Genomic DNA, 12,117 nt, shown 5'->3' on the forward strand with positions numbered 1-12,117 from the left:
GTCCTGAAAACACCAAAATTGCCAAACCTATTTTTTTTCTTGGATATCAGTGTGGTTTATTCCAAAACTTTCTTTAGTTTACCATTTGCAGGGCACAGCTGTAGGCACCTGGCATAGGCATGGAAGACAAAGCCCCAAGCCACTCTGGTTATCTGCTGGGGGCATAAAGTCACCCTGGGCAGAGAGAGCAACAGAGTTCTGCCTCTGAGTTGTGGCTGTGAGCAGTGGAAATACTTAATCAGTACTTTGGCTTCTGAGAATCTCTTCAGCGATGTATGAGGGTAGGGCTTCCCCTTCTCGGACTGGGAAACAGGAGTGCCCCAGTCCTGGGAGCGCAGGGAGAATGAATGAGGTCCTGTTTGTAGAGGCCTTTGAGCTGCTGGGATGAAAGCAGCTCCCCAAGTGTAAGGTATTATTAACTGAAGGTATTATTATTTTAATCTGAGAGGACAGTGTGCATCAGGTAACACAGAACAATAAAAACATGCCCGTTAATAACGAATAAAACACAGTAGTAGCCTTGGAAGGAACAAAATCCTTGTTACATCAATGATCTCTAGGCTACAGAACGGGCCATGTTACAACAACTAAGAGAAACAACCTCAGCCAGTATTTCCTCCGGGCCCGGATAACAAGGATGCTGTGAATGCAAGTCATTGAGTTGGTACAGAGACAGGCAACAATAAGTAGCTGGACCATCACAAACAACTGCCATTTACCAAGCACTTCGCGTGAGCCAGCACCTTCTGAAGAGTTTACTGTCTGTTAACTCACGACAATCCAGAATTCCATTTCACAAGCAAGGCGGTTATGGCCCAGAAGAGGGGAGGAGCTTACCCAAGGTCACAATAATCAGTGCTGGAGTGAAGCATTGGCCCAGTGTAGTTCCAGAACCTTGCGGTTAACCATTGCACCATACTACCTTCCTTAATGCTGCAGTGTCACCTCAGTGGGGCTCACAAACAAGAGCCATCAAGGGCACTGGGACTTGGACAGCAGTCGCTTGAAAAGTAGTGAGCCCCAGATGGGGAAAAGGAGGCACCAGCTGTCTTGGGCAATCATGGGGGAGGGGTGGAGAACTGACATTCCCAACCTCCATCTCTGCAGTGCATTCCGTTCCTATTCCTTTTTTCTTCCTTTCTACCTCTTACTCCCCAACCCAAACAGATCCAACAAAGCTGAGAGAGGGAGGGACTTCCCTGGCGGTCCAGTGGTTAGGACTCCGTGCTTCCAAAGCAGGGGGCGTGGGTTCTATCCCTGGTCGGGGAACTGAGATCCCACATGCTTTGCGGCACAGCCAAAAAATTAAAACAAAAACAAAAAACAGAGAGGGAACTTGGGGACTCTTGGTACCCAAGGCCCACCACATGCAGGCTCCCCGTGAAACTTTGTACACCTCTGCACATCTTCTCTGATTTGAAACTTCTAATAGTCTTGAGGCTCAGAGAGGGTGAGGAACCGACTCAAAGCCACACAGCCCCTGCTTGATGTATGGTAGCAATGGGATTAGATCTCTCATTTTCTCCCATCCCTTCCTTCCCTCCCTCCTTTTCTCCCTCTTCAAATTCTTATTTCTTGTTTCGCTGCTGTTGCTTCAAGATGCCAGGACAAAAGGACGAGGTGGCCAGGAGAAGCAGAAAGATGTTGAGAGAAGGAGAGGGAGAATGGGAGAGGATGAAGTGCCAGGTAAAGAGACCAAATGCAGACAAGCAGCACCAAGGTCTGCGGGGCAGCTGGGTTAGGGTGGACCCAGGCACTCCTGCAGGTGGGATGGCTCCCTTCTCCTTTCGTGGACTTCGAATGCTATTGCCAGCCCTTGTTTGTTTAACACAACCTATTTTTTTTACAGCTACTTGCCAGGGCAAATTTATGCTATTTCTACTATATCATGGGCAAGGTAAACTTTGCCACTTTTTTTTTTTTTTTGCCACTTTTGAAGGATTCGGTTTTTTCCTAGTCTTTTTCCTTAAAGAAGATGGGGGCTTAGTGCAGGAGTACTTCTACTCCAGGCAAATCCCAGTCCTCCGTGATCACTGAGATTTTGTCTCAATGACAAAACATTATGTCTGTTGAGAATGTACTCTGAACCCAGCTCTGCGCCATTCTTTATTTGGATTATCTTGTTTAATACAACAACCCAGGGAGGTGGGGACTGTGCATATCCCCAACTAACAAAGAAAAGCAGGATCAGAGAGGGTAAGTGACCTGCCCCAAGTCACTCAGCTAGCTCAGGGTGGAGCTGAGATCTGAACGCAGGTACATGTGTTTGCTCCCAGAGCTCTTAAATATCACAATCTACTTTCTAGCCCTGTCCACCCCCTGGAATGCACCTTATCTTCTCTCTCAGTGGTACTGAAAAGACACAAAAGCTTGTCTGTATTATTGGAAGTAGTGGGAAGGTCAAAGCCAGTCCTCAGGTGATGTGAGTTTATACTGCTTTATACCAGATTACGTTTTTACCAAATGTCACATGTCCACAAGGGACAAAGGCCATACCAATCCCAGAACAGTTAATGGCAGTTCCCAGAAGGAGCACTGAGGCCTGTACTCTCTGTCCTGTACCTGCCAGCCCCCTGATAAGGCAGCCCCACCTCCCGTTGCCAGGTGTGTCTTATGGTAGGTAAGTCTCTGGCAACACTTTCGAAGGGATGTCAGAGGTGGGTCTTTGCCGAGGGGGACAGGAAGGGAGGGCAGGAGACAGCCTTCTTAGGAGGGTCTTCCTTCTCTGGGGGCCTCAGTTGTCTGCTTGGACTCAGGCACCTGCCACTTTCTCTCTATGGGACAGGAATTGATCAGCCTGGAAGTGGGCCTCTCTAGCCCCATCCGTGAGTCCAAAACACAGGAGGCCCGTTGCTGTGGCAGCCACTGACTTCAAGGTTCGAGACAGCCTTCCAACCTGACACACCTTTTCTTTTCTTTTCTTTTTTTTTTTTTTTTTGAGAACTATATCATATACCAAGTTTGTGTATAACCTATGCACAGTTTGAAGAATAATAAACAAACACCCACATACCCAACATAGAACTGAAGTACAAGACTAGTACCTTTGAAAACCCTTGCATGACTCTCCCCAAATGCATATTCCTTTCCTCCCCAGACACATAATCCTCAAATCTGCATTAAGCATTCCCTCCCTCGCTTTTTCTTTTTTACAAATTTATTTATTTATTTATTTATGGCTGCGCTGGGTCTTCATTGCTGCGCGCGGGCTTTCTCTAGTTGCGGCGAGCGGGGGCTACTCTTTGTTGCGGTGCGCGGGCTTCTCATTGCGGTGGCTTCTCTTGTTGTGGAGCTCAGGCTCTAGGCGCGCGGGCTTCAGTAGTTGTGGCACACAGGCTTAGTACTTGTGGCTTGCGGGCTGTAGAGTGCAGGCTCAGTAGTTGTGGTGCACGGGCTTAGTTGCTCTGCGGCATGTGGGATCATCCCGGACCAGGGCTCGAACCCGTGTCTCCTGCATTGGCAGGTGGACTCTTAACCACTGCACCACCAGGGAAGCCCCTCCCTTGCTTTTCTTGGTCATTTAATCCTATATGCAGGTACCTCCAGACAAAGGCGATTGTGGGTCTGAGACATTGATCCCATTGATTAAGTGACTCACCTTTCCCGGGGCCCAGTCTCTCTCTCCTCCAACTCTGCTGGGTGAGCTCAGCGAAGCCCCCTGAGCAATATGGATCACTCGCAACAAGGGCTGGCTTTCTTTTTCTCTTTTTCTCATTTTCATGACCTCAGACAGTGACTCTAATCATAGGATCAATCATAGAAGATTGTCCAAGAAGGCTCCTTGGAGGAGGGAGATCTGAGTTGGGAAGAATTTGGGTAGATAGAAAGGAGACGGAAGGGAATTTTTGGAAGTGGAAACAGTACAAACTAAAGCACAGAGTTACCTTGAAAGCAAGTTTATAGCAAGACCCGTCGGGGCTTCTGTTGGGGAGTGGGGTGGGGGAGACACTAAGCTTGGAGAGGCATGGGTTGGAGTGGACCTGCCCTGGGCAGCGGGGGAGGAGGGGGCTGAGTATCACTTCCTTTGTCCACAAAAAACGGTACATGCTTCCTCAGGTTGGTGCAGAGACTCCGTAAATTGGCCAGGTAAGGCTAAGCTATGCTGAGGTAACTACAATCCTACAGTCTTACTTCTCACTCGTGCAAAGTTTGCTGCAGTTCGGTGACTCTCAAGAAAAACTGCCCTCTGGGCAGTGATATAATGATCCAGCCTGTAGGAGCTTCCACTGCCTTGTAGCTCCGAATTGGCAAACTACAGCTCTCGGGCTGCCTCCTGTTTTTGTAAATAAAGTTTTATTGGAACACAGTTATATTTATTTGTTTATGTATCATCTATGAGTGCTTTCGTGCTACAACAGAGCTGAGTAGTTGCAGTATGAACCACAAAGCCTAAAGCGTTTCCTATCTGTTCCTGTGCACCAGCTAGAACTTGGCAATGAGAGGCTTGGAGGGTTGAATGTCGGCAAGTAAACACTTTAGCCCAGAAGTAATACACCTCTGCTCACGGTTCATTGTCCAGAAGAATCACATAGCCTCTCCTGACTTCCAGCAAAGTCAATCTTCCGCACACCCAGAAGTAGAGATCCAGGGACTGGTGAACATTAGCAGTGTCTAAACCACCTGCATGCGGCTCTTCCACAGGTACCAGCCTGTTGGGCAGTGAGGATGAACCTATTTTCACTTCCTTATCTCTAAATCCCAGAGTCATAGAGGGAATATAAATGGACCAGGACTCAGCAGAACGGAGAGAAATATTGGAGAGGTCTGTAGTTTCCAGTGAGATGCTGCTTGAGGTTTTGGAAATTTTCAGAAACACAGGAAGCCAGCGTACATTTGGGGGGGGAAAAAAGGGAAGGCAAGTCCTGGAGGAGAACCATTTGTTTAAAATAAAGCCCCTGGTCATTTTTCTTTTTGCAAGTTTGGCAGTGACAGGCGCCCTCCTGTCAGGAACACAGGGCACCTCGGGTCAGATGATGGATGCTTGCTATTTCCTAACCCCAAGAGCCCACGCCGCTCTTTGGAGCAAGCAGGGTGCTGTTAATAAACACAGGGCAGCGTTCCACATAAAGAGGAAGGAAGTCTCTACTGAGAATGGCAGCACTGGGCTGTACACAACAGAATTGGGAAACCACCAGAACACGCCTTGTCACCAACAAAATCCATGCCCGTCATGCCTTGGACCCTGGGAGCAGGCAGAGAAAATCCTGTGACCTGCCCTTGGGGAGCTGCCAGACCAGAGCTGTCCTACTGCCTGGGGTGTGTACTAAGCCCAGTCATCAGATGGGATTGTGCAAGGACACAGGATGTCTGTCCAGACCCGAAGGCAGTTACAAAGCACAGGGTTCACCAAAGTGTCTATAGGAGAGAAGTTTAAGGCCGAGAAAGACTTCCATAGACAAGAGGTCCTAATTCAGATGCGGAGATGAGGTAGAAGGAAGTGGGATAAGGAAGGCAGATTAAAGTTAGAGAGACAAGGTGAAGGTGAGGTGGAGAGAAGTCCCCACGCGTCGCCCTTTTTCACTGGTGCCACTACAGAGAGAACTACTCTGCTGGCTCAGTGACCAGCAGGCCTGGCACAGGGACAGGTTTTCGCCACGGAGGCTGGTAGGACAAGCGATCTGTGGGGAAGACCTGGGGCTTTAGGCTCAGGCAGTTTCCTGCTCCCTGGTGGAGTGAGCTTCAGTTTCCTCATCTGGGAAATGGGAACAATAATCCTACTTACCTCTAGGGGTTGTTCTGAAGATTAAATGAGCTAACGCATTCAAAAGTGCTTGGAAGGAGTCATTGTTCAAAATCGATTATTCTTTGTAAGTATTTAACTAGTCATTTATCTAATGACTCTTACCCATACGGGAAACGACGTGGCCAGTCCTTCTGGGGGATTTGAAGAAACCTAAGGCCAGGGGTGTGCTGGCAAACTGGCTCTGGGGAGCGGGGGAAGCCCTGATGGGCAGCATTCGATGCTTTCTGCGGTTTAAATAGTCCCATTATGGCCAGTTTCAAGCTACTGGCCGTTTAACAACTTGGCTGGCAAAATTCCAGACAATCAGCTCTGGAGAGCAGGCCCCAGCCCAATGGGCTTTCTCTCTAGTTGGCAGATGACACATAAGTGAAAAGTTAACAATGGTGGCTCACAGATACACAGCCCAGTCCACAGATGGCCTATCTAGAGGGCCTTTGAGGGTGACATTCGCTTCCAGTGCAGACACTGGGGCTGCCGTGCGTTAGGAAGAAGAAAGGGGTGCAGGCTGGCTTTTTATCTGGCCATTCAGGAGCCCACAGGCGTGATGGCGGAGATGTGTTCCTGGCAGTTTGGGTTCCAGTGGCGCAGAAAGGGGGTGTCTCAGGGGATCCAAGCCCTGGGCTCTGCCTCCCTCTATTGAAGTTCTATCATCAGCACCATGAAGGCACGGGTTGTTGTTTTTTTTATGTTTTGGCCGCGTGGTTTGCGGGATCTTAATTCCCTGACTAGGGATTGAAACTGGGCCCCCTGCAGTGGAAGTGTGGAGTCTTAACCACTGGACCGCCAGGGAATTCCCAAAGGCAGGGTCTTGAATGCACATCCTGGCTCAGAAATCCCGGACCCCTGACTTTAAAAAGTTATCCTTTGGGAGCTTCCCTGGTGGCGCAGTGGTTAGGAATCCACCTGCCAATGCAGGGGACATGGGTTCGAGCCCTGGTCCGGGAAGATCCCACATGCCGTGGAGCAACTAAGCCCGTGCGCCACAACTACTGAAGCCCGCACGCCTAGGGCCCGTGTTCCGCAACAAGAGAAGCCACCACAATGAGAAGCCCGCGCACTGCAACGAAGAGTAGCCCCTGTTTGCCACAACTTGAGAAAGCCCGCGCACAGCAACAAAGACCCAGTGCAGCTGAAAAATAAATAAAAACCAATTATCTTCTGGAATCCAATTGCTTCATAACAATATTTTTATTATTGAAGTTTAGTTGATTTACAATGTTGTGTTAGTTCCAGGTGTACAGCACAGTGATTCAGTTATATATATCTATTCTTTTTCAGATTCTTTTCTCTTATAGGTACTAACGATTTTTTAAATTAAAAAAACGTTAGCATTTATTGAGCCCCTGCTGTGTGCCAGGAACTGTGCTAGGGCTTTACATAGCTTGTCCAACTGAATGTTCAGACAGCTCTTTGCTGTTCTCATGTTCATTTATAGAGGAGGAAACTGAGGCTCAGAGAGGATGAGGAAATTTCCCAAGACGCACAGATAGTAATATAAGAACTGGGCTTAGGACCTTGTTCTGATTAGCTCCAGAGCCTGATATGCCTTTTGCCTTTGGAAGCTGGGGACATCCTGCATATAAGTACATATCAAGTGAGGTATACAGAAATTTATTCACACAATAAGACTTCTGAGAAAAGAAGAGCCAACTGTGGGCCACGGTTCTCAGAGGCAGCTTCATGGAAAAGGTCAGATTTCAGCTAAGTGGGGTTGACCTCAGCACACAGGTGTGACACAAACCAGGTTTTTTATGAGCAAACACATGAGCCGGAATGACAGCTGTTTTCAGGGTACGAGCAGGGTTTATTGGGACACAGAGGGAGAAAAGGGCTCGGGGATAAAATATCTGTCTTGTGTAGGGTAATAGGGAGCCACTAAAGGTATACGGGCAGTAACATGATGACAGGTGTGTATCAGGAAAGTTAAGCAAACAGTGACTTTTAGAATGTATGAGAGGAAAGAGGGCCAAGATGCAGGAAAAGCAGAGAGGAAGCTGATGAAATTGCTAGGCCTCTTTTTATACACAGAGAGCATCTTGGACTATAAAAGGTAACAGTACATGACAAAGCAATATAATAAATATACACCTGATGGTACATAAAAGAGATCTGAGGCTTCCAGCAGAACCACAACAGCAAGTGGTATCTCCGTTTATTACTCTGACAGGCTCAACACATGATCTTCGAAGTGTCCCTGATGAAGATAGTAGGTGTCACCTAAATGAACAAGCAATTAGCTCAGGAATAAATGTGTCTTTGTAAACGGAGTCACGGAATTGGCCAATGCTCAGACTTTAGCAGGGATGCACCGTGAGTGTGTATGTGACACTTTTAACCTGCTTGCTAAGAATCTGATCTAACCCTTGGTGGTGGGTCTCACCCCCTTTCCTCAGCTGCCCTTAGGTTCCCGTGCCTGGGAGGAGATGAATGACTAATCTGACCTCAGCACCAATTTCAGGGGAGTAGAGGGAGTGTGTAGGGAGACTCCAGCTGAGAGAAGTTCTGTGGCTTCCTTACGCCAGCTGGAGCTCAGGATTGGATAACTTCCACGGCAGGGTGGTTTATCGTGTGTGGGCACTGGTATCACAACAGGTGAACATGTGTTTGTGTTGGATTTCTGAACTTATTCTTTGAGTTGATTTGTCCTCTTATACCAGCTCTAGAAGTCAACCTACCTTGCAAAAAAAGAAACCAAACCAGCAATACGGGTTTCCCACAGCGAGGCCCAATGCACGAAGCCTGGGATCCCTGGGTTCTGAGCCAGGCTTCCACTGGCCTGGCCTTGAGAAAGTCCCTTCCCCTCCCCAGGCTGTAGCTGCCTCACCGGTCGGGTGAGGGAGCCTGGACTAGACGGTCTTCCGACTTCTTTCAGATCTGATGCTCCAGCCAGGACTCGTGTTGTCAAGAAACCCTGGGAGAAGGAAGAAAATTTGTTCTCAGTTTCTCCCTTTGATTTTCTAAGTAACCGCAGTTGAGCATAGAGGTGTGGAGGCTGTCACCACGCTGCCTCTTCCACATTCTGGTTTCTCTGGGTAGCAGGAGACAGATGCTGGGCTTTTTGCCCGCCTGGGTGATTCCCCAGGAAGAGCAGAGGGGGCAGCGGATCCAAACTGGGCTGAAATGTTAGTGGTGCCTTCTTTCACGCTGATTTTATCACACAGCATGTGCGGCCCCAGATGGGGCTGAGTTCAAAACCAGAAGAAGGGCAGGGAAGTGAAGGGAGAAGCGAATGTACAGAAACGAGCTTTACGGGTTCTAGTGTTTGATAGAAACAATCTGGGACTAAAGTAAAGCAAAGTAGAACGAACTCTCCTAATTTCTTTAAAGGAGTCCTTGAATGGGATTAATGTCCCAGGTCTTCCATTTCTCCAAACGCCAGATGCCTGGGCAGCAGGGCTGCAGCCAGGGTGAGGCACCTGCGTGACACTGACAGCGAGTGCCAACTTCAAGGTCCCACCCCAGGCACCTCACCCCACCCAAAGCCACACCAGTGTAAACATTGTCTTTCATTTCTATCTTAACTTGAAAAGTAGATTAAGAAGCTACAAACCCAACTGTAGTCTGAACAGTTCTCCTTTGTTAGGGGCACACAGCTGAGCAGGAAATTAACAATGAAGAATTCACCCTTGGCAAGAAGCAAAATGTGAAAGGCCGATTACTGATTGCCTAATGGGCAAGGTTATTTTCCTCAACAGAGAGCCTTAGGTTGTCAGAGGAACCGTTTGCTGGGTCTCAAAACACTTAGGCTCAGCCCCCTCTGTCAGCGTCACAGGAAGTGAAATTCCCTGCTTGTGCTTTTAGCTTTAATCCACTTAAGCCATGAGCTTAAGATCAGGGGCTGTGTGTTGTGACTGGGCCCATCTTTTGGATACTCAGAACAGCCGGGGCTCTAACCTTCCTGTCCCCCCTAGCCCAGGCAGAAGGGCCAAGCAAACAGCCAAGAAGGGGCCTGTCTTAGCTCCTTCAGGTCCCCAAGGTATTCCCTGCTCTGCTGCCTTAGGAGCACTGTGCTACATACAGGGCAGCGTCCATCAGCTCTTCACCTACAGGCTCTCTCTCCCTCCTGATACAGGAATCTGTGCAAATCTTCGAAATGAGTGGATGTGTTACAAAGGTGGAAAATGCACATCTGAGCTGAAACCAGGACAGCCAAAATGAACAAAATTAAAAGCTCAAGGGGACTAGCTGACCTAGAAATTACTCATCCCTCTGTTCCCCTCCCCACAGCCTTCTCCTTTCTCCCTTGGACCCAAGGTTGAGAAGAAGGGCGAAGACCTGATAAAATACGTAGCTTTTACCTCCCTGCCTTCCTCGGATGCTTAGAGGAAACCCCTGAGACCTTTAAACGCAGGGCTCTCCGCTGGGCTGCATCCACAGCGTGGAAATGGATAGGACCCCTTGAGGCTATTCACCCAAAGGATGCATGGTATTTGCATGTAATTTCCCTATGCACTCTGCACCACCCCTCCCCAGACCATTTGTTCAAGTTAAAAGTATTTTTATGGCTCTCTTGATGGGAGTCATTTCTGGATTTTTCCTCTTGTCTGTGCCATCTTCTCCCTCAGGGCCTCTCCTTGGCCCAGATCTCTGGCAAGGGAGTCAAGAGGCACCAAGGAAGGACCTGGGAGGAATGCAGTGGCGGCTCTTCCAAGGGTTTGCTTATCTCGCTTGCACCCTGAGCACCGGTAGAGGTTTTCTTTTCCGAAACTGTAACATTATGTGATTAGTAGACGGGTGGGACTCTAATTCAATTCACAGAAAGTCTCTGTGAGCTAGAATTTTCCCTCCTTTTCTCTTCTGTCTCATGACCCTAGGCAGGGACAAGAACAGATCCTTGCAAGCAACGGGATGGAGCTGCCTCACTGAGCCACAACCTGCCTGGCTCTGGCTGGGACAAAGAAACCTGAAGACATGGGTAAACCCATTAAGGAGATGGTGCCCCCTTTACCAAATGCTGAGGGCAGGAAGGACAAAGGCTTCTGAACAGGGTCTAAGATTATAAGACATTTTACTCTGTGATGTGCTGAAGGCCTTCTGCTTTGAGGCGGTTCTAGATGACTTGTATTTTCCCTTTACCCAGTAGTTACAAGGTGGGCCTATGTGTGGTGAAAGGAGTATCCAGGAGGTCCCTTCCAAAGGTATGTCCAAAAGCCTTCTAGCGATGAGGGTCGAGGGCTCGGGGGGGAAGGCTCTGAACTCCTCTAGGGAGACCTGGTACTTGGGAGAGGCTGCCCATCTGCTCGTCTGGGCCAGGGACTTGCCCTGTCGCTCAGGCCCTCCTCGGCATCAGTCGAAAAAAATGACAGGGAAGTGTTCCTGCCTTCCTGGGGACCTTGGAGAAAACCAAGGCAATTGGGCGTCAGTATCTTCGTCACCAGGTCTGAAGCCGAAGAGAGGGCGATGAAAACTACAAAAGACAATCAGGAAAGAGACTCTATGGTATGGCTTTGCAAACCTAATCAAGGGAACTCGAGGCCCCAAACTGTACTGTGTGTAGAGACGCTCTTGAAATCATGTTCTAGCAGTTGAAGTTCTTGCCGATCAGTCCACCCTCTCAGAAAAAAACACCAGACACACACACACACCCAAAATAAAAGGTTTAAAACACAAATGTCTGTAATTAAGCTCTGGAGTGACGTCTTCTGCCTGTCCAAGCATCCCACTGTTGTTGGGTGTGTGCTCTCATCCAGAGGAGCCCCTGCTCTGCCTGGCCCACTCGCGTCCCACTGCGTCGACTCCCCTCGCTCGCAGGCCTTTCCAAAGTTTCCGAAAGGTCCTGCAGAGTCCGGAGTTGAATGTCTTGATCTTACTTTGGCTTGAGGGTCCCCTAACTTCAGGACTACATGAGCTGCCCAAGGGACCCATAAACAGGGAACAGGTATAGCTTTCTGCGCTTTGAAAGGAGCTAAGTGACAGGAATGGCGACCTCGTCCCAGCGGGTCCCCAGCGCTCACCAATCTCCCCGCCCCCTGGGAGCCCCTTTGGGGCTGAGGCTCTGGGGGCGCGAACCCACCCGAACTGGCCCGGCTGGGAGACTGGGGGCGCCCCTCTGCGGGGTTTCTGACCACTGGCTTTGGAAGATGCTGAGGGGTGGGGCTGGAGAAGGCTTCCCCCGGGCCGGGAAGCCGCGTGCGCCTTTCGGATGTTGGGGGACAATGGTGACCAAACTCCCGGCCTCGGCCTGGAGCGCGGCGAGGAGGCGGCTCCCGCGCGGTCACCTGACGGGGTCAGCGGGCTCCGCGGGGCAACGCGTCCTCGGCGCCTTCAGCCCGCGGAGGGCCGCGAGCCCCGGGTCGGCCCCGCGCGCCCGGCCGCCGCTCCGCCGCGTCCCGCTGCCCATTGGCTGGCGCGGCGCGGCGCGGCCGCTCCCGCCC

This window comes from Monodon monoceros, unplaced genomic scaffold, assembly GCF_005190385.1.
Source record: "Monodon monoceros isolate NGI ecotype Baffin Bay Population unplaced genomic scaffold, NGI_Narwhal_1 Super_Scaffold_9, whole genome shotgun sequence".
Taxonomy (NCBI): domain Eukaryota; kingdom Metazoa; phylum Chordata; class Mammalia; order Artiodactyla; family Monodontidae; genus Monodon; species Monodon monoceros.